General features: G+C 38.8%; 1 long non-coding RNA gene across 1 annotated transcript; it reads left to right on the forward strand.

Moving 5' to 3' along the window:
• Nucleotides 1–1692: 1692 nt before the first annotated feature.
• LOC142436352 (uncharacterized) lies at nt 1693–20035 on the forward strand. The gene is made up of 4 exons (XR_012781898.1): nt 1693–1776; nt 2782–2872; nt 11455–11571; nt 19964–20035. It is a non-coding gene; the product is annotated as an uncharacterized LOC142436352 (long non-coding RNA).
• The last annotated feature ends 1664 nt before the right edge of the window (nt 20036–21699 follow it).

The following is a 21699-nucleotide window of genomic DNA, read 5'->3' on the forward strand; positions in this document are numbered from 1 at the left end:
GCAGAGATAATAATATGCACAAAAAACAAGACAGAGCAAAACGAAGCAACAAAAGAAAACCAAAAAAAGACAAAAAAAAAAAAAAAGAAAAGCCTGTAAATAGTTCAAGGTCTGTTTGTTGACCTTTAGGAGTGTTTTCCAGTTGAGTCTGATGGGGTGGCACACTCTGGCCCCAAAGTCTATTTTTTGTACTCCCTCAAGACTTCTTTGCTCTGCTTCCTTTGCTGTTCTGTTGCATGGCTCTTAGTGTTTTGCCTCAGTGTGATGGGGTCAGATTGGGCACAGTTCCCACACTGTGTTTCCAGTGTTGTCCCCTGGTAGCACTATGGGTCAGTGAGGTACATCGTGTCTCATAGTGGACTGGCTATATGGTCCTCTCTGCTTTGACTTCTCTGAGTGGAAATATCGTCCTCAGGGCTTGGTGGGCCAGGATGTGTTCCACTTTGAACTACTTTCTTGTATTCATAACACTTGTAAATTCTTGTTTTAAAAATTTGTCCCCCATCTTCCTGATGTCCTTCTGAGAAAACAATCACTGTAAGCAATGTCTGGTTAAATTATATATCAAAAGAAATCTTTTTATTTACCCACCTATAAATGTGATTTTTTTAGGACATTTGATGTATGTTTTTAAGTACTTGGTATTTGGTGTATTTGTGCTTAGTTTGTACAATGTAGACCATAATCTGGTACCCATAGAGTGACAGCAGATATAAAAACCTAACAGCACAGGGTGTGCATTTTTCCTGTTTTCAGGGCCTAGTGCATTATGTGGAACAAAGCATGGTGGACCCTTTTTATATTCATCTAATTGCTTTAAAATGCTAAAGTAGATACTTACTCCTTTTGTTCTTCTGGTTTTAAAATGTGATCCATATCAAGTGTCTAAGAAGATGTGCATTTTATAGGGTGAAACTACTTCCTCTGTATATGAAAAAACCCTAAAGTATAGTAAAAAATATAGATGGGGAAATAGCAAATATTTGTTGAATGAATAAACTGCTGACTCCATGTCCAGCTACAGTAGTGTGGTGAGGATTCGGAAGTGCTCCTAGAAGCGGAGTGCTCATACAATAGAAACATCATGTAAGACCACCTTCTTCGGGCCATGATGTCAGGTTTTCTCTTACCTCAGTGAACAAATAGGACACTTGTCTTTTGAAATAATAGAAAGCAATCAGTGTGCAAAACTGTACAATACCAAATGGTTAAAGGAGATTAAATTATTATAGTATCATTGCATTGACAAGTTAGTTAACTTGGCTTTTTCTTACTTTAATCTTGTAATGTGTAAATAAAAGTTCTGAAGTAGAAGCAGCACAATTTGCTTAGGTAAACTGTTACGTACAAATAGGTAAAAATGTGTACGTGTATCAGTCCTTTGAAAAATATCATGGAAAAATTAATTTTTTTGGTTCTGTAGTGCCAGGAACTGGATTTAATGGTTTCTTGTGGGGATTGTAGGGGTGGTTGGTGGGAAACAGGAAGCTAATAACAATGAGTACAAGAAATAAGAAAATGTTCTAAAATTGATTGTAGTGGTAATTGTACAGTTTTTTGTATAATTCTTAATAACTATTGAATTGTTTGATGTGAATTGTTACATGTCAATAAAACTTAAAAATTTTTGTTGTTCTGCAGTGTATTTATCCATTTTCTCTTTAATTCTCTTCCTAGTAATGAAGCAAAATCAGACGGAAGAAGCAATTTGATACCAACCATCAAATTTCGGCACTGTTCTTTGTTAAGAAATCGACGCTGCACTATTGCGTACTTGTAAGCTGCTGTGATTTTACTTGTAGTAGCAGGAAACAAAGAAGAGTTTTCCATGGGGTTTCTCAATTAAGTTTCTGGTTGATAGCAACAGATCTCAGATTTATTTATCTCTGTGGTTATGCATGGAGCCCTGGTAGCATGGTTACTTGTTGGGCTGTGATCTACATGGTCCACAGTTCAAAACCACTAGTAGTTCCGAGGGGAAAAGGCCGTGTTTCTATTCCTGTAAATAATTACAATCTCGGAAACCCACAGGGGTTTGCTATGAGTCAGCATTGGCTTGATGGAAGTGAGAGTGTTTTCAGTGTTTATGCGCTGGACTGTTAACCAGAAACAGCATTTCAAAACCACCAGCTGTTCTGCGGGGAAAAGATGAGGCTTTCTACTCTTAAAAAAGAGTTACAATCTCGGAAACTCACTGGTGCGCTTCTATCCTGTCCTTACAGTGTCAGTATGAGTCAAACAACTCCATGTGGCAGTGAGTTATTTCTTTTAAGTTTGATTTAATGTAAGCATTTTAATTTCGTTTTTCCAGTTTAAAATTTGTATTGTAAAAGATTGCACTATTCTTGAAAGCAGAGAGAATAATATAGTGAAGCTCCTGGAGTTGTCTTATAAATTTAACAATACATTTTCCATAATTTATGACATATGTATGTTAGGCTACTTAAAACTAAGTACTAAACATCAGATAACATTTTACCACTATATACTTTAGGATACATGTCTAAGAAATAAGGGCCTTTCTGATCTTTTTCCACATTACTGCTGTGTCACCATCACAGTTACGACAATGAACAGTGCTAGGGGCATCAGCCCAGTTCCTATTCCCGATTTCTGGTAGTCCCAAAGATGTCTTCTTAGAGTAGATCTATTTGCATCAGAATCTTAAAAAAAAAAAATCCACAAATGACAGTTTAGTTGATAAGATCCTTGAGTCCTTACTGATAGAACAATGTCTGATTTCCTGCTTGTTTGTATGCTAATACTCTCTCAATGTCCTAGGTATGACCGGTTACTGCGGATTCGTGCACTTAGGTGGGAATATGGCAGTGTGTTGCCTAATGTTTTACGATTTCACATGTCTGCTGAAGAAGTAAGTTAGCACTTTTTCAAGTTAATGATTTTGGGAAAATACTGAGATCCTGGCTTTTTTTTTTCTACAATGATGTTTACTGGTATTTCTCTGTTTTCTGTAAATTTTCTATATTTTGTTTGTGAGAATGTGTAGAGGTAAATATAAACTACTAACTCAGCAGTTTGTATATATAATTTATTGACACATACTTTTTGAATTAAGCAACCATTCTTACCATACTTTTCTGAGTTATTCCTCACTAGCATAAACTTACTACTCCAAGATTCCTAGCTAATCTTTTGAGTTGCTATCATTTGATCCATGATTTGATCACCTTTTCAGCAATAAGTTTTCAGCGTTTTTTAAGCAGTTAGTACTTACTGCGATAGGCATGGGAAGTATAAAACCAAACTCATTACTCTCAAGTCGATTGTGACTAAAACTGCCTCAGAGGTTTATAAGGCTATACATTATTTTTGTTTTGAACTGTCTTATTTGGCACATAATCCATATACACTATCAATCTTTATGGAAACCAACTGCCATATTTTTCTCTTACAGAGTAGCTAAGTGGATTCAAATTGCCAACCTTTCCATTAATAGTGACAAATGTAGCAACTGCCACTGGGGTACCCTCCTGGAAGGGAGTAGTAGTAACTAATTCTAGTGCTACAGGGAAAACTGACAAACAATGAAAAAAGGAGTTTCTTTTATTTATTAGTGATTCATCAGTGGAGTTGAAAAGCCGACATTATTCTTAGGAGATATGTAGTTTTCTAGTCAGCATGAATAAATATTCAGAATAAGATGAGTATTTGTCACTGAAGGTAGGGTGCTAGACCAGTATTTCAAGATAGAACATTAGAGTCAGAACACTTGGTTTCAACTCCTGACACTGCTTTCTAATCTTGGGCAAGTAACCTCATTGCTCTGTGTTCACTCCTTTATTTACAAAATGGGGTCATAGTGTGTCCTACTACAGCCTTGGTTCTCAACCTTCCTAATGCCACGACCCTTGAATAGAGTTCCTCATGTTGTGGTGATCCCCAATCTTAAAATCATTTTTGTTGCTACTTCATAACTGTAATTTTGCTACTGTTGTGAATTATAATGTAAACATCTGATATGTAGGATATATTTTTAGTTTACAAATTGAACATATTTAAAGCATAGTGATTAATCACAAAAATAGGTAATTATATCTTGTGAAATACTGATTTCTAATTATAAATAAATGAAATTTTGTCTTGAAGCATGGTGTAGCATGAGTAACAGTCTTAATATAACAATAGTGAACTACATTGCTACATTTTGCGACAGTGTGCGTAAAAAGCCAGAAGGTTGAGATAGTTTCTTTCTCACTAGATCAGAAATTCTCCAGACAGTCTTTGCAAGAGCACAAGATCATCTTCCACAACAAATCTACTTCTTTATTTAGACTTGATAACAAACAAGCTGGAAAACCCTGTTTCACAAAGATAAGTTGTTGGAAATGGAAGAAAAAGGTGCAACACAGTCTCCGACAGAACAGGACCTGACTGCAAACACTTGATCCAGAATTTTGTAACTGGCATTGTAGAGAAATCAGTTCTCGCTGCATCGCTGTTAGTTCAATAAACGTCTCTTGTGCTATCTCAGGAACATCTTCAACTTTGACTGTAAATGGACTTCTGGCAAGTGCAAATGAGGTGTCGGGTAGATTTGGAAAGTACGATGAAATTTCATCTGCAAGCATATGCAAGTGTTCTTTCACAGAAATTGTAATCCTTTTGTCTGGTTCAGTGTCATGTTCTTCAAAGAAAACAGATAGGGTAGGCATGTAAATTTTATTTTCTTTTTATTATTTTTTTGGTAAATTTTATTTTCATCCAATTTTTTCCCCCAAAGCTGATGTTTCCTTTGGAATGATCAGATATTTTCAGATAAATCAAGGCATGTTGCATTTTGTCCTTGCAGTAATAAATTGTAACTCATTCAAGATGGCAAAGATGGCAATCAAACTATTTTCTGTATCTCACTTTTATCGCTGCAAAATGCTTTGAACTGCGGTCATGTTTTCTGATAAAAAACGTTTTGAGTTCATCACCATGCTCAAAAACACCTTTTAAAACTTTTCCTCTGGACAACCGCCTCACTTCAGTTGCGAAAGCAGTAGACTGTTTAAAGTGCTCGCCTTTACAAAATTGACAGAATTTATGATGCTTCTCATTACTTCTTGTAACTCTTTTGGCCGTGTATTTGTTGCTAATATTTTCTGAGGAGTTATACAGTGAGTTCCGGTGACTTTCGGTGACTCAGTACCAAACGTTGAAATTCAGATTGACATCCTAGCATAGTGGAGCATCATCTGCAAACACCACAAACCTTTTCCCAAGAGATCTTATGCTCTTTCAGAATGAACCAACTATCAAATACATCACGTGTAGTAGTTGCCATTTTAAGAGGTTTGCAAAAAAAGAAACTCATATTTAAAGTCGCCATCATTAATATGCCTCAGGTAAACAGTAACTGTGAACAGTTTGCAACGTCTGTAGATTCATCACGCTGGATGCTAAATATTGGAAGTGGAGCAGATTTACTTTCCTGGATTATCTGATCAAGAATATCAGCAGCCTTGTCTGCTATTCTTCTGCAGGCAGTGTCATTTGATAAGAAAATTGCGCTCAATTTTGTAACAAATTCATCTCTGATCATAACTCGAACAATTTACTGGCCCCTGGCAACAGTGAATCCTCAGCAATGGTGTAGGGTTTCATAGCGCTGGTGATTCTGAGTGCCACCAAATATGAAACTTCAATGACTGCTACGTTTTGTTTGTGGTACTTGCCACCAGTGTCAAGTCTGGCTTTCTTGAGTTTATCATCAGCTTTGCTTTTAAAATAGTTGGTATCCTTGCCAGCAAAGCTCGGATATTTGCTATCAAAATGGCATATTAGTTTGTTCAGCTTCATAGATTCAACTAATAGAACTTCACAACAAGTAAGACATTGTAGTTTCTCAGTTCCTGCTGTCATTGAAGTAAAACCATACCATAAAAAATCCTCACTATCTTTTCTTAACGTTCTTCTACATGATCCATTGTCATGGGATGGTTGGCTAATGAAAATAATATATAACCATAGCTTTAATAATACAAAAGATGGCTCTCCCTCCTCCACCACTGCCACCTCCTCCTGCTGTTCCTGCAGCTGCCTGTGTGCTCGTTTGGTGCGGACCTGGTACCTCTTTTGAGAAGACTTCAGCATTCACCCTGGCCAACAAAAAACTCAAGGGAGGAGTCAAGACTGAGAACAATGATCAGATTAACTTGAAGGTGGTAGGGCAGGATGGTTCTGTGGTGCAGATTAAGATTCAGAGGCACACCCACTTAGTAAGCTAATGGAAGCCTATTGTGAACAGGGTTTGTCAATGAGTCAGATCTGATTTGATTCGACAGACAGCCAATCAATGAAACAGACACACCTGCACAGTTGGAAATGGAGGATGAAGATACAATTGATGTGTTCCAGCAGCAGACAGGAGGCATCTTCTAAGGGAGCCTGCTCCTTTCCTCCAGAACTCTCTTCCAGCCGACCAAGAATCCATTCTCGATTAGAAAACCACAGTTTGATTCCACCACCTCCTGACAACTACAGTATAGTTTTCTCTTTATTTCATTTCCCCTTCCTCATTCCTTTATTGTACACAAAGTAACTGGTGCATGTACACAAGCATATTAAATTTTTCCCTTTGTTTATTTATTCGTTTACTAAATCACCAATGGTATGTTTTGATCAACATCAGGTGGAGATGGGATGGGGAAAACACTGGTTCTGTGAAAGCTCCCCTTCTCCATCAGTGGCTTGCTCATTCAGCTTCTCTCTTTGTATTTCAGTAGGTTATTTTGCTCTCACTGTTTAACAAAAACAAAAAAAATGACATGAAAAAAATCCTTGCATGCCTTGTTCGATTGAAGAATTTTTATGTTTTTCATTTATCATTGTAAAACCAAGGACAGTTTTATAACATTTTTGTATGTAGCTATTACATGTAGGGCAATCTGTCTTTAAGTAGGCGTAAATTACTCTCAATGAAGCCTAGATAGTTTTCCCTTCAAGTCAAGCGCCTTGTTTAAATTTCTTATTTAAAAAAAAATAGTACTAAAGATGATACATGGCACAATTTAGTCAATACAGTTTATTAAAATTTCCTATGATTTAACATTCTCTATGTTGTGTTTTTACATACCTGTTACTATCACAAGGAGCAGTATTCACATCAACCACAGCTGAATATAAAAAGACCAATCAGCATCCAGATAAAGTTCCCATGGTACAGATATCGATTTTTTGCAGTAGTTTATGATTTTACCCAGAAATAATAATTCATGAAGTGTCATTTACCACCAATACTGCTGCTTTTAACACTGTCGCTGCTTTTAACACAGTAGCTGCTTTTAACACAGCAGCTGCTCTCTACGCATGTGTGACTTGTCCACATAAACACATTGTGGTGCCAACCCTGTCACATCCACCTTTATTTGTACAAGTTGAATGTGATGGGGTTGTCTGATTATGTCCTTACGCTGCGTACACGTATGTGGGCAGACCCTCCTGGAGATGGATAGAGGAGCAGTGACTTGGTTCCTAAGACCATTGGAAATACATGTTTTCCAATGGTCTTAAGTGACTCCTGTGAAAGGGTCCTTTGACCCCAAAAGAGGTCGTAACCCACAGGTTGAGAACTGCTGTATTAACAGGGTTGTTACAGGATGATTAAGGCTGCCCATTTGGAACATAGCATAGAACGGAATGTGATCAATGCTGTTATTGTGTGAGTTTGGTATAGTATATCACTTATGAAAGAAAGTGTTAGTCTGGGTTGACTAGAGGAACAGTCATACACTCATGTGTATAAGAACTTTATATAAAAGAGCAATTATATATTGAGAAAACATCTCAGCCCAGTTCAGATCAAGTTCATAAGTCCGATATTAGCCTATATGTTCGGTACTAGTCGATAAATTCCTCTTTAGATTCACAGTATATGTAATGATGCCAAATGCAGGAATATCGCAGGCCAGTGGGTAGAAGGTCTTGTGGATCCAGTGGCAGTGTATGCATTTCAGTGTTGGCACGGGTCTCCTCCAGCTCTCTGACTGTCTCAGCGCAGAAAAGGAAGGCAGAGAGACTGGGTTTGATCTCCATTGAGCTACTTATTTCTGTCATGCCTCAAAATGAGGTCATCAAGCTGCAATTTTATTGACAGGCTGACAGGATATAATGTAATTGCCACGGCATGTATTCAGTAAATTTGCCATGAGTTTTATAAACAATTTACTTGCTAACTGCATTTAAAAAATTTAACTTGAGTTTAATTGACATAATTCATATACCACACAACCCAGTGGTTTAAATATATTAAAAAGAGCTGTGCAGTTATGATCTCCATCAATTTTAGAACATTTTCTTCAGTCTTAAACTCACCATTTGCCCCAGCCTGCCCTGTCCTAACCCAAAGAAACTGAATCCATTTATAGTCTTCACAGTAACTAAGTCCTATCCTAGATTTTATTTAAAGAAAATCATATGCGTATGGATTGTGATAAGAGTTGTATGAGCCCCTAATAAAATGTAAAACACAAAATAAAAAAAAAACACCTAACTATCCTAAGTCATCATGGCAAAATATTGAATGCTCAATAAACCACTGAAAACTCCAAAAAAAAAGAAAGAAAATCATATGCAAAAAAACAGCCCTCAATCCAAAAGAAAATATAAAAACTAGAACAAATTTAAAAGGGACCAAAAGAGAGAAAAACAATAACGTTAAAAATTATCTGTGTTAATCTACTTTCCAATGCACTCAGTGTATAACAAGACTATTTCCATTCTTTGTTCATGGTCTAAGGAGATTCACTGGAGGCTTAATCTGTGTGGGAACTGTGCAAATGGAGTTTGGGCTTCCACTGTCATCCGCAGTCTGCTCAGGTTTTAATCTCTAATACCATTGCCTCCTCTGATCTTGAATTGCTAAGTACATTTCCATGCTTTATTTTTATTCTGTTCATGTTCTGGAGAAAGAAACAAAGTACCTCAGCTTCTTGAGGGAACTACTAAATAATTACGTTACCAGTTAATTTTTCAGGTTCTTTTTCCATGGTCTTTGTGCCGGAATCTTACATTAAGTGGACTTGAGGGGTGCCTCTTTATTATGGTGAAATGAACAGAACATGTTCTTTCTCTAATAACAATAGCTATAGTATTTTTTTAAAAACATAGAGTGTTTAAGAGTAATAGTTCTTGTAGGATTTTATCTTAAAATTTAAGTAACCAATAGATGAGGATTTTATTTTAAACATAAATACATGAACTTGTCGTGCATAAACTTTTTTAGTTTAGTACAAGGTAGTCATGACAAGGCACACAAGTAAGACTTCAAGATGCTGATTTTCGAACCAGAAAATTATAATTAAGAATTATAATGTTAGTCTTGAGATTAGATTTCCATACTTTAGACTTCATTTTGACCTTGAGTTCAATGGAAATCCCTTATAGCTGGGGTCCAAATTCGGTGTTAATAGAGTCTCTACAAGGTCTAGTCTATGGAGAGAATCACTGCCTCTGCCTTTTCCTTCTCAGAGCATAAACCGAAATTCAGTTTCTATATGTGAACATTTCACTTTGAACTCACCGATAAGGGATAGGTGATGCCATCTTTAACAAAGATTAGTGTATTATTTTTTTCCATGAAGGTAGACAAATAGTAGTTTACAAGTTAGAGACTCCAAGACACTTTAGAGAGAGATAATCTTATGTCATAATTTCTTTTTTAAAAATCATTTTATTGGGGCTCATACAACTATTATCACAATCCATACATACATACATTAATTGTGTAAAACACCCACTGCCATTGACTTTTAACAATCCTTAAGGATGAGCAAAGTAGAACTGGCTCTTTAGGTTTCTGAAGCTGTATTTCTTTATAGGAGCAGAAATCCCCTTTCTCCCTAGGTGTAACTGGTTGAGTCAAACTGTTGACCTTGGCTTTAGCCAACACATAACCCAATACTAACCAACATAGTAGTGGTGGGTGCCTTCTCGTCAGTTCCGCCTCATAGTGGCCCTGTCTAGATCAGCATGAAGTACTACTGGACTCTGCATCCTCACAATTGTTATGTTTGAACCCATTGTTGAGTTACCGTATCAATTCATCTCCTTGAGTTGTTTTTGTTTTTCCCACTGACTTTGCACTGTACCAAGTATTGTGTCGTTTTCTAAGGACTGGTCTCCTGAAAACATGCCCAAAACTTGTGAGACAAGTCTTGCCATACTCATCTCTAAGGATCAGTCTGGCTGTGATCTTCCGAGACAGATTTGTTTGTTCAGTTAGCAGTCCATGGTACTTTCGGTGCTCTTTGCCTACATGCTAATTCAAAGGCATCTATTCTTTGGTCTTTATTAATTGTTGTCCAACTTTCATATGCTTATGAGGCAATGGAAAATCCCATGGCTAAGGTCAATGGAAAATCCCATGGCATTGCTCAGTCCTCAAAGTGTGACATCCTTGCTCTTCATCACTTTAAAGTAGAATTTCAGAAATCCAAAATATGTTTAGTGAAAGAAATTTGTCACAAAATAATAAATACTGTGTGGATCTATTTAAAGTACAAATAATGAACAGCACTAAACTAGTGTTTTAGGGATGCATTCTTGGGTGATAATGTAAAATTTTCAGAATGGAACAAAATGATAAGTCCCCATTTTGGGGCTGAGGATGTGTTACTCCTTGACCAGGCTGTTTCTTAATAATGTCATTAACCTGTACATCTTTGTTTTGCCTACCTTTCTGTAATTATACATAAATAAGATTCTGAGGAGATTGCAACTAATGTCACAAAACAAAATATATATAAATTATTGTATAAAACATGAGTTTTCTCTGTAAACTTTCACCCTAACCATAATAGACTTTAAAAAATAACAAATGCCTTTTATTATTATTTCCTTCCCCCAGCCCTTTGGCAACTCTTAATCTACTTTTTTACATTTATAGAATTCCGATGACTGACTTTCCTACAAATGCAGTCGTAAAATAATGTGACCTCTTGCGCCACTTTACATGTGATAAAGGTTTACCCTTGTCAGATACAACTTAGAACTGAATTCCAAAGTAAGCCTCACTATCTTCTATTGTGTGCACTCCTCATTTTGCTTGTCCTTCCTTCTCTTTGGGGACATTTGCATTGTCTGCTCAAGCATGTTGTTCCATTCTTATAAAAAGAGTCCGTGCAGTATTTAAAGCGACCATAACTGAATCATGTGTTTTTCGTAGTGTTGTTTCTGGTTGAATGGTTTTTTTAGATCTGTGCTTAGGTCTACTGGTTTGTAAGCTATGTGATAACAAGAATTTTGTCTGTTTTGGTTGAATGCTCCATCCTAAGTGCACAGACAGTTCCTGACTCGTAGAAGACAACCATTAATGTTCGCTATATAAATACAGGAATGCCACACTCATGATCTACATGGGCGTATGTGCTGTTTGAAGTCACGATTACACAATGTTGGCAAGCTTGTTTTCTTTGTCACTTGGTAAAAAGACCATTTTTCTGTTTTCAGATAGAATGGTTCAATTGTTATAAGAAGTCCCTTGCTACTTACATGAGGTCATTGGGAGGAAATGAAGGTTTGGACATAACACAGGATATGAAGCCTCCCCAAAGCTTATATATTGAAGTAAGTTTTACCTCTTGAGAATGGATTTTATTGAATGTGTGGATTATGCTCCTATTATGTAAGAAGGAGATATGAATATAGTTTTGTTAGGTGCCACCAAGTCCTATTCATAGTAACTAGATGTACAACAGAATGAAACACTGCCTTGCCCCGCACCCTCTTCTCAAACATTGCTGTTTGAGCCCATTATTGCAGTCATGGTGTCAATGTGTACCACTGAGAGGCTTCCTCTTTTTGACCATCCAGGGACTTGCCATCCAGATGACATATACACGGAGTCGGCCTCTTTAAGGGGCACTCCCGCTGTAGCTCTTCCAGCATAGCTTTGTTTGCTCTTCTGGCTGTTGATGTTTTGTCAGTGCTTTTCTGCGATATCATAATTCATAGTTATCAATTCACCTCTGTCTTATTCATTGTTCACCTTTCATATACATATTAGGTGATTAAAAAATAGCATGGCTGGGGTCAGATAAACCGAGGACTAGTTTTCATAGTTTTACTGAGATAAAAGGACCCCTGGTGGTACAGTGGTTACACATTGGGTTGCGATCAGCATGGTCCGCAGTTCAAAACCCACAAAAACTCTGTCCCTTGACTCCACCCCTTGAGGGATAAGATGGGGTTCCTGCCAGGTCTAGAGGCCAGGTGTGTGGATTTCTCACCCAATGGGGGGGGGGGTTAAATTAAACCTCTCAAGTCTACTTTGAGATTGGTGCGGGAAGTGCTAGGCTTCTCTTTCCCCCTTGCCCCCTAATTGTGTTGTTTTGCTAACACATTTCCTGCTTGGGGGTGGCAAGGTGAGGAATGTTGAGCAAGGGCTGGTGGAACTGTAGAACAAAGCAAAAGTTAAGCTTGGCTAGTGACTGTCTGCACCAAGCTGACTCTGCAAAGCTGTTCTTCACCAGAGGACAGCAAGCCAAGAGGCTTGGTCAGCTGGGTTAGCTCAGGGACCAGAAAAAATTGGCTATGCCAGGCAGGAGGGACGCTTCCCCAGCGTGTGGACAGCCTATAACAAAGAGGGGAATCTGTTAGTAGTTGCTACTGCTCTCTCAGTTTAAGAAGCTTGGATGTACTTCATATTGAGATTCTCTTCCATGAAGTTTAGGATATCGCTCCTAGTGGACCTTCTCTATAATTGCTGAGAGTTGTCCGAGTTTGTTGTCTGACAGTCATTTTGCTGACTCTGCTGCTCTTTAACACTTTAAAGAAGTCTTTTGCAGCATTTATCTCATGGCTTGATTTCTTCACTAATTCCATGAATGTTGATTATGCATTGAAATAAATGAAATCCGTGTCAATTTATTTTTTTCTCTTTTTATCATTGTGTTTATTGGCCCGAGCATGAGGCTTTTTTTTTCCATCGAGCCATAATCCCTACAGAAAGCTTTAGTCTCAGTTCTTCATTAATGTGTTGAATCCTCTTAGCTTTCCATAAGCAAAGTTGTATCATATGCATATCACAAGGTCTCTGCTTTTACACTGGACATTTTAATACTTTCATATTGAAAGTTACTACCACTAAGGAAGTACTTACCAAGGAGCTTCAAATGTTTCTGGGATTTTTTTCAGTTTTTAAATTCCATATTTGCACACACTTGAAGTCCCTGTCATATAGTTGTCATTTTGTTACTTGTTAAGTGGGTTATCCTCTCTTTGCTCCTCATTTCTTCCAGTAGTACCACGTACTTTGGCGCTTAGTTAATTTTTGGATTTTGAACCATCTTTATTATCCTCTTTTGTATACTTTTGAATATTGAATAAAGAAGACCAAAGAAAAATGTTTGCATTCAACTTAGGTGTTGGCTAAATATGTTAGGTAGCCAGAATAGGGGCCATAAAGGGGGAGTGTTAGTCTGGGTAGACAAGAGAAACAAATTCATAGAAACTCATGTTTATAAGAAAGAGGTTTATATAGAAGAACAACTGAATATTGCGAAAACGTCCCAGCCCAGTCCAGGTCAAGTCCGTGAGCCCAATATTAGCCCATATGTCTGATACCAATCTGTAAAGGCCTCGTCAGACTCACGAAACATGCAATGACTCCGATTGCAGGACGATCTTGAACCAGCGAGTAGAAAGTTTTTGGATCCAGTAGCATTGTAAACATCTCAGCGCTGGCAGGGTTCTTCTCTATGTAGCTTCTCTGGCTCCAGAGGTCTGTTGCATCAGGGTAGGTCCGTGTGGCTTTCCCAGCTACCAGGACGTAGTGCCATGTGTCTTGCCAGTAGAGCATCTCCAAGGAAGTGAGCTGAGAGAGAGAAGCGTCTCCTGTTTAAGGAGGAAATACTGGAGTTCCCAGAATTCTCAGGCGAAGGCAATGCCCACACAGAGGCCTCACTGGCTATCCTGATTGACCAACTAGACTCCACCACTTCACTCTTAATCCTCTCAAGTCCCAAATTGACATCAGATTACATAAGCACCACAAGGGGGTTGTCTCCGCACTAACTGCATAAGGCTAAAGCAAAAGGATTGGAAGAAATCAGGCATCCATTAAATTTTAGAACAATCAAACTGAGCATGCTCAGACAAGAGCTCCCTCCGCCCCGAGGGGAGGTCCACCAGGGCACACAGATTAGGCTCAGTTACATTACCTCACACAGGTGGGCCTAAACTCAAGCCAGTGGAACCAACCAATACCTTCAACCATGCTTCCCCCAGCCGTTGTGGAGAGGAGGGAATAAAGACCCTGCCTTGACTTCCTTCCATTCCAGCATTCTCCACAAGTGGGGGGTGGGAGCCCTTTTGGCCCCTGGGATTTCCTGGTTCCACGTGCTGGGTTACGTGTTCCTGTTCTTTCTATGTGTTTTTTCCCCATTCAGCAGTGAACCCATGTGCAGTTCTGCGGATCCTTGTATGCTTTCTTAAAACAATGTGTATTTTTTGAGGCTGTAATACCTGAAACTTCCCTTTTCCCCATAAAAATCACTTGGATTACAAACCTGCTTCTGCTGTGTGAATTCTTTCAGGTACCTGAATCCAGGAACCTAACACCTTTTTCTCTATATTGCTTCATCTTGCAATCTACTCTCCTTGTATTTCAATCTAAAGGAATGTCTCAACATTCCCTCAGGTTTTATTTGTTTTCTTGAATTTTATCCTCATTTATAAAGGAAAGTTTTGCTGGCTATAGGAATCTTGGATGGCTGTTCATTTCTTTCATTATTTTAAATATGTGACTCTATTACCTCCTGGTTTCCAGGGTTTCTATATATGTAAATTGGTACTTCATTTTATTTGATATTGTCAAGATTTTATCTTTTTTTTAAAGAGTTTGATGATAAGATATTTTGGTGTGGATCTCTCAGGCTTTCTTCTGATTTGGAAATTCTTAAGTGTCATTGATATGTACATTCTTGTCCTTTGTCAAGTTTTGGTAATGTTCTGCTGTTGTCTATTAAGATTTATTTAGTTACCCTTTGCCCTCTTCTGGGACTTCCATAATATTTGCATTGATTTGCTTGATGGTGTTCCTTGGGATCATGTTTCTTTACTTTTGTTCCTCAGACTCAATAAGCTGTTCTGTTCTTCTGCCAACTCAAATATCCTGTTGAGTTATCCAGTAACGTTGTTTCTCTTATTTGTTAGTGCTAGTAATTGGATTGGCTTCTTTAAATGTAGGAAGACATATCAGAGGGCCGTATTTGACTTTCTCTGGCTTCACTGTTTCCATGAGGCAGAGTTCAGACATGCCTCCATCCTTCATCCTTCAATATCTATTCTGACACCACCCACTCCTCCCTCACACACTGCCTTTCTGTCGGGTTCAATTATCGGTCCCAGTTGGCCTCACAGAACTCACAGACAATATTCACAATTTAGTGGGCTTATTAAGGAAGGTAACTAGTTACCACAAGTCAGCATCAGGAAACAGTAAGTGTACCTCTCCTGTCATCCAGCAGTCATGTCAGTCTTTAGTCCTTAGCCTCTCAGTCACATAGTCCCTTTGCCTCTTTGGGCCAGAAAGGCAGCCCACTGCTCTGCCTCAAAGTATCATAGTCTCAGTATTGCTCCTCTGTTTTATGTCATGGACGCCTTGCCTCAGCTCTGGTCTTGGCCTAGTCCCTCTGTTCTGTCCCATGGTCTCTGTGATGCAGCCTTTGATGCCTCCATCTCAGTCTCTACCACTTCAGACAAAGATCTCAAGTATGTCCCACTAGGGCCTCTTACACCTTGATGGTCCAGCATTTCTCTGTGTTCCTGCTTCTGAGATGGCTTTTCCACATAACCATCCCTCCAAAATGGGATTTTAACCATAGCCATATAGGCTAGAATTGATAATACAATGCATAAGAGATGATTGCTAGATGGGCCTTATTCATTGACTACATCTCTTCATCTCTTTCTTAGGATCCCTGCTGGCATTGTAGGATAGGCATTGATTGGACTGCTAACCATAAGGTTCCAGAACCAAACTCTCTGGTATGGAGTCAATGCTGATTCCTAGGGATCCCCTATGGGTTTCTGAGTAGAAAGCCCAGGCTTTCTCCTACTGGTACTGGTAGTTTTGAACTGTCGACCATGCAGATTGCAACCCAGTGATTAACTGCTGTACCACCAGGGTTCTGAGGTTCTTACGGTTCAAATTTACCAACTGTTGCTCAGGGGAAAGATGAGACTCTTAGTTTCTGTAAGGATTTACAGCCTTGGAAAACCAATATAGGGTCATTGTGAGTTAGAATCAACTAGAGGGCGGTGATAGAATCTCTTTATAGATATTTTAATTTATGTATATATATATTGCTAACCCAGTTTTCTTTTGTTCTTTGGGCCTGTTTTTTTTTCCTAATTGTTTTATTAGGGGCTCATAGAACTCTTATCACAATCCATATATATACGTACATCAATTGTATAAAGCACATCTGTACATTCTTTGCCCTAATCATTTTTTTTACATTTTATTAGGGGCTCATACAATTATTATCACAATCCACACATATACATACATCAATTGTGTAAAGCACATTCCTACATTCTTTGCCCTAATCATTTTGAAAGCATTTGCTCTCCACTTAAGCCCTTTGCATTAGGTCCTCTTTTTTCCCCCCTCCCTCCCTTGCCCCCCCTCCCTCATGAGCCCTTGATAATTTATAGATTGTTATTTTGTCATATCTTTCCCTATCCGGAGTCTCCCTTACCCCCCGCCCCCCACCCTTCTCTGCCGTCCGTCTCCCAGAGAGGAGGTCACATGTCGATCCTTGTAATCAGTTCCCCCTTTCCAACCCACTCACCCTCCACTCTCCCAGCATTGCCCCTCATACCATTGGTCCTGAAGTTATCATCCACCCTGGATTCCCTGTGCTTTCAGCTCCCATATGCACCAGTGTAGAATTAGGATCATGGTAGTTGGGGGGAGGAAGCATCCCGGATCCGGGGGAAAGCTGTGTTCTTTTTTTTTTTTCTTTCTTTTTTTACATTTCATTAGTGGCTCATACAACTCTTATCACAATCCACACATATACATACATCAATTGTATAAAGCACATCCCTACATTCTTTGCCCTAATCACTCTCAAAGCATTTGCTCTTCACTTTAACTTTGCATCAGGTCCTCTTTTTTTTCTCCCCTCCCTCATGTGCCCTTGGTAATTTATACATTGTTATTTTGTCATATCTTTCCCTATCCGGAGTCTCCTTTACCCCCCCCCCCACCCTTCTCTGCCGTCTGTCTCCCAGAGAGGAGGTCACATGTGGATCCTTGTAATCAGTTCCCCCTTTCCAACCCACTCACCCTCCACTCTCCCAGCATTGCCCCTCATACCAATGGTCCTGAAGTTATCATCCACCCTGGATTCCCTGTGCCTCCAGCTCCCATATGCACCAGTGTACAACCTCTGCCCTATCCAGTCCTGCAAGGTAGAATTCGGATCATGGTAGTTGGGGGAGGAAGCATCCAGGATCTGGGAGAAAGCTGTGTTCTTCATCGGTACTGCATCGCACCCTGACTGACCCATCTCCTCTCCTAAACCCCTCTATGAGGGGATCTCCAGTGGCCGACAAATGGGCTTTGAGTCTCCACGCTGCACTTACCCCTTCATTCACTATGGTGTGTGTGTGTGTGTGTGTGTGTGTGTTTGTGTGTGTGTGTGTAAAATTAAAAACTTTTATACAATAGCCTATACTCCAGGATAAAGTGTAGCTATCTGCTTTATACTCCTCCTGGATCATTGCAGTATCCCCACTTTGGGAAACACTGCTATAGAGGGACAGGAGTATGGAAATACTTATAGTGCCCTCTCTGCAACAAACTTTGATTCACAGTTTTAAGGTAATAGTGATGTGTGAGCTGAACTATATTAAGCTTATATTTTATAGGTCAAAAATGATTGGATGTTGGCACTTTAATTTCAAGCATCTTAATGTAATCTAACATTCCATCTTCCATAAATTTTGTTTTATTTTTAAAATACTAAATGAAAATTAATTGATTGCTAAGTTACTGTGTAAGCAAAATGAAAGAGCATGAAACTGAATCTTTTAAATGTATTTTTAAGTATTCCTGAGAAACAAGAGATTGGAAGACTTGATTTCCTTTGAAAAACAGTTTGTTCACTCCCTCAATGCATGAATATCTCCTTTTATTAGATTGGAACTCTATGATGCTCACTCTCCCGACACAACGTCTGGAGCCAAAGTGGGTGAACAAGTAAATATGGTGAAGAAAGCTGATGGTGCCCGGTTATCAAAAGAGATAGTGACTGGGGTCTTAAAGGCTTGAAGATAAACAAGCGGCCATCTAGCTCAGAAGCAACAAAGTCCACATGGAAGAACACACCAGCCTGTGTGATCGAGTGGTCCCGAAGGGATCAGTTACCAGGCATCAAAGAACAAAAAATCATATCATTGACTGTACACCTCCATGATAGGATCGCTGAAGACAAATGGGTGCATAAGCAAATGTGGTGAAGAAAGCTGATGGTGCCTGGCTATCAAAAGAGATAGTGTCTGGGGTCTTAAAGGCTTGAAGGTGAAAAAGCGGCCATCTAGCTCAGAAGCAAAAAAGCCCACATGGAATAAGCACACCGGCCAGTGCGATCGCGAGGTGCCAAGGGACCAGGTATAAGGCATCATGCAAAAAAAAAAAGATATGTGTGTATGTATGTGTACATGTGTGTATATGTATATATGTATATGTATATATGTATATATATACCATATTAAATGAAGGGGGAAGTGCAGAGTGGAGACCCAAGGCCCAAGTGTCGGCCAATGGAGATCCCCTCATAGAGGGGTTTAGGAGAGGAGATGGGTTAATTAGGGTGCGAGGTAGTACCGATGAAGAACACAACTTTCCTCCAGATCCTGGATGCTTCCTCCCCCCAACTACCATGATACGAATTCTACCTTGCAGGGCTGGATAGGGCAGAGGCTGTACACTGGTACATATGAGGGCTGGAGGTACAGGGAATCCAAGGTGGATGATACCTTCAGGACCAAGGGTGTGAGGGACGATGCTGGGAGAGTGGAGGGTGAGTGGGTTGGAAAGGGGGTACTGATTACAAGGATCCACATGTGACCTCTTCCCTGGGAGAGGGACAGCAGAGAAGGGGGGTAAGGGAGACTCCGGATAGGGCAAGATATGACAAAATAACGATGTATAAATTACCAAGTGCACACGAGGGAGGGGGGAAAGGGGAGGGAGGGGGAAAAAATAAAAAAGAGGACCTGATGCAAGGGGCTTAAGTGGAGAGCAAATGCCTTGAGAATGATTGGGGCAAGGGAATGTATGGATGTGCTTTATACAATTGATGTATGTATATGTATGGATTGTGATAAGAGTTGTATGAGTCCCTAATAAAATGTAAAAAAGGAAAAGAGAAAAATATGATTAGGGCAAAGACTCTACAGATGTGCTTTATACAATTGATGTATGTATATGTATGAACTGTGATAAGAATTGTATGAGCCCCAATAAATTGTTAAAAAGAAAAACAGTTTGTTTTTAGATGTATGTTCTTTTATCCTGATGGATTTTGGGAAGGATCTGGTCAATCTAGTTGAGGTAAAATGCTCTTTTCTTTCTTGTTTGCCACTGTTATGTCCCTCATTTTTATTCCTTCTGATTAATATAGTGCATTGTTTGAGAGGAAAACGTCCAACTATGTAGTCTCCTTTTATCTAAATCCCTGGTTTCCTTATTGGTAATACCATCCATGTATACATTTGCAAAGCTTATGTTTCCCTTCCCGGTGACGTAGGAAATTGAGATCTTTAGGTTTAGGACCACAGTAAATATCTGGGAATAGTAAGGGTCCTAAGTACACAGAGGAGGAAACAGACACATAAAATACAGTACTTTTACTGTTCGGGCATTTATATAATCCCACTTCATGTTATGATCACTGCATATTTTAAAAGGTAATTTGGATAAAATATCTGATTTTCTTTTCAGGTACGGTGTCTAAGAGACTATGGAGAATTTGAAGTTGATGATGGTACCTCTGTGATACTAAGAAAAAACAGCCAGGTATTTATTGTCTTAAGAATGTATACTTTGAACTTCAATAAAAGTATTGAATGAAGAAAATGTTCGAATCAATAGTAAAATAATTACCTTGTGATGACAATTTATAGCACAGGCATTATGTTTAATATAGATCACCTTGTTTTGTACTTTTTGTAAATGTTAAGACTTACAAATATTGAATATACAATGGACTGCAAAAAGTGGGAAAATTCCATTCTGTGATTCCATTTATCTACCATGTGTTCTAAGCAATGTACTAGTAAAATTTTTATCTATTAATTACAAACAGATATAATTTTTATGAGTATATTACTTGGGCTTTGTTTGTTGTTTTTTCATTCTCTTTTGTTTTGTTTTTTCTATAGCACCTATATCTTTAGTGACTTCTTTAAGCATTAAAGAGGGCCACATCCTAAGAACGCATAGTTCTTAGATTGGGGCTAGATTTAAATGGGAGCACAAAATCCATTCACATATCTGTGGTTTATATATGTCTCTGGTTCACTTTAGAAACAACATTATCATTTTATGATAACGAAAACTTTTCAAACCATCTTCCTGGGACATAAGGTAACGATAGTGTTATTCATTTAGCTAATGATACAGAATTTAAAACACGGTTGAGAAAAGCATATAGAAGTATAGGCTGGTTTCAGACATCAATTCATGCTCGAATTGTTGACTTATATAGATTAAATTCAAGTTTCTGAACAATTTATTAAAAAATCTTTTCTGGGGGGACTCATACAGCTCTTATTACAATTCATCCATACATACATTGTGTCAAGCACATTTGTACATTTGTTGCCATATAATTTTCAAAACATTTTCTTTCTACTTGAGCCCTTGGTATCAGCTCCTCATTTTCACCCTCCTTCCCCCACCCTCCCTCACGAACCCTTGATTATTTATAAATTATTATTATTTTGGCATATCTCACACTGTCCAACGTCTCCCTTCACCCACTTTTCTGTTGTCTGTCCCCCATGGAGGAGTTTATATGTAGATCTTTATAATCCCTTGCCCCTTTCTACCCTACCTTCCCTCCACCCTCCCGGTATCGCCACTCTCACTACTAGTCCTCAGAGGGTCATCTGTCCTGGATTGCCTCTGTTTCTAGTTCCTGTCTGTACCAGTGTACATCCTCTGGTCTACCCGTATTTGTAAGGTAGAATTGGGATCATGATAGTGGGAGGGAGGAAGCATTAAAGAACTAGAGGAAAGCTGTATGTTTTATCTTTACTATACTATACCCTGACTGGTTTGTCTCCTCCCCAAGGCCCTTCTGTAAGGGTATGTCCAGTTGCCTATAGATGGGTTTTGTGTCCCCATTTCGCACTCCCACTCATCACAGTGAAAGGACTTTTTGTTTTTTGATGCCTGATACCTGATCCCATTGACACCTCGTGATCACACAGGCTGGGCTGGACACTATTTACACAAATAATTAGGGTTGATGTTGGAACAAAACTTTCAACAAAATTCATTCCAAAAGGTAGCAACATGCATACCTGACTAATACATGTCATAACAAAATAAGAAGAGCATTAAAGTAGTAAATATTTGGTATTCCTGGATCACCATTCATTAGGCACCCTGAAGGCCAGAGAGTCAAACCAAAGTCCAATAACTGCCAATTCCATAACTTGGGATAGCAGTCA

Source organism: Tenrec ecaudatus, unplaced genomic scaffold, assembly GCF_050624435.1.
Source record: "Tenrec ecaudatus isolate mTenEca1 unplaced genomic scaffold, mTenEca1.hap1 Scaffold_2298, whole genome shotgun sequence".
Taxonomy (NCBI): domain Eukaryota; kingdom Metazoa; phylum Chordata; class Mammalia; order Afrosoricida; family Tenrecidae; genus Tenrec; species Tenrec ecaudatus.